Source organism: Saccopteryx leptura, chromosome X (genome assembly GCF_036850995.1).
Source record: "Saccopteryx leptura isolate mSacLep1 chromosome X, mSacLep1_pri_phased_curated, whole genome shotgun sequence".
In the NCBI taxonomy this organism is placed as follows: domain Eukaryota; kingdom Metazoa; phylum Chordata; class Mammalia; order Chiroptera; family Emballonuridae; genus Saccopteryx; species Saccopteryx leptura.
Window position 1 is genome coordinate 36,044,483 of NC_089516.1, and position 1,437 is coordinate 36,045,919.

General features: G+C 36.4%; 1 non-coding gene across 1 annotated transcript; it reads right to left on the reverse strand.

Moving 5' to 3' along the window:
• Positions 1-1,065: 1,065 nt before the first annotated feature.
• On the reverse strand, positions 1,066-1,194 carry LOC136386631 (small nucleolar RNA SNORA31). Its single transcript, XR_010747994.1, has one exon. It is a non-coding gene; the product is annotated as a small nucleolar RNA SNORA31 (small nucleolar RNA).
• Positions 1,195-1,437: the final 243 nt, after the last annotated feature.

Sequence of the window (1,437 nt, forward strand, 5' to 3'; positions counted from 1 at the left end):
CAACATGAAATATTTTTTTCCATCTCTTCACTTTCAGTCTATGTGTATCTTTTGTTCTGAGGTGGGTCTCTTGTAGACAGCATTTATACTGGTCTTTTCTTATCTATGCAGCTACCTTATGTCTTTTGATTGGATCATTTAATCCATTTACATTTAAGTTTATTATAGATTTGTAGCTATTTATTGCCATTTTATTTTTTAAACCTATAATCCTATTTCTCTCTTGATTTTTTTTTTCTTTTTTCTTTTGTAGCGGGACCTTTAACATTTCTTGCAGTTTAGTGAACTCCTTGGGCCTTTTTTTGGTCTGGGAAGCTCTTTATTTTTAAATGATAACTTTGCTGGATAGCGTAGTCTTGCTTGTAGATTCCTGTTTTGCATTACTTTGTATATTTCTTTCTAAACCCTTCTATCTTGAAGTGTTTCTCTTGAGAAGTCCAGTGCCATCCCTCTAGGGGCTCCTCTGTAGGTAATTAACTGCTTTTCTCTTGCAGATTTTAGTATTCTTTTTTTGTTTCTTAACTTTGGCATTTTAATTTTGATGTGTCTTTGTGTAGGCCTGCTTAAGTTCATCTTTAATGGGACTCTGTGCTTCTTGAACTTGTGTGACTTTTTCTGTCATCAATTTAGGGAAATTTTGGCTATGATTTCTTCTAACAAGTTCTCTATCCCTTATTCGTTCTCTTCTCCTTCAGGTGCCCCTATGATATGGACATTGTTTCTTTTTATGTTTTCTGAGAGGTCTGAGTTTTCTCAGCTTTCTTGAGCCTCTTTCCTTTTTGAGGCTTCTGTGCTTACATTTATCTTGTCCTCTAAATCAGTGGTCCCCAACTCCTGGGCCGTGGACCAGTACTGGTCCGTGGGCCATTTGGTACTGGTACACAGAGAAAGAATAAATAACTTACATTATTTCCATTTTATTTATATTTAAGTCTGAACGATGTTTTATTTTTTAAAAAATGACCATATTCCCTCTGTTACATCCATCTAAGACTCACTCTTGATGCTTGTCTCTTAAGTTCGACAATTATATTTAAAAATACCACAGTTTTGTTTTTTTTTTCTTATTGTATTCCCCCATTCAATCTTGGCTGCCACAGTCAGACAGAAAGAGTGTGAGGACCCTTTTTCTTGCATCTACAATGGAGCCCCAGCAGCAGACAGTAACTGCTCCAGGTCTGTCAACTAGATGCCACAGTTTTTACGCTGATTGCTTAATTTTATTTTGTGCATTTATCCGTCCCACCTTAAAGGTTGGTCTGTGGAAATATTTTCTGACATTAAACTTGTCCATGGCCCAAAAAAGGTTGGGGACCACTGCTCTAAATCACTTATTCAGTCTTCCACTTCATCCAGCCTGCTGTCAATTCCTTTTCATGCAGTCTTAATTTCAGGTATTGTATTTGCCACTTCTGACTGGTTCTGTTTTATGATTTC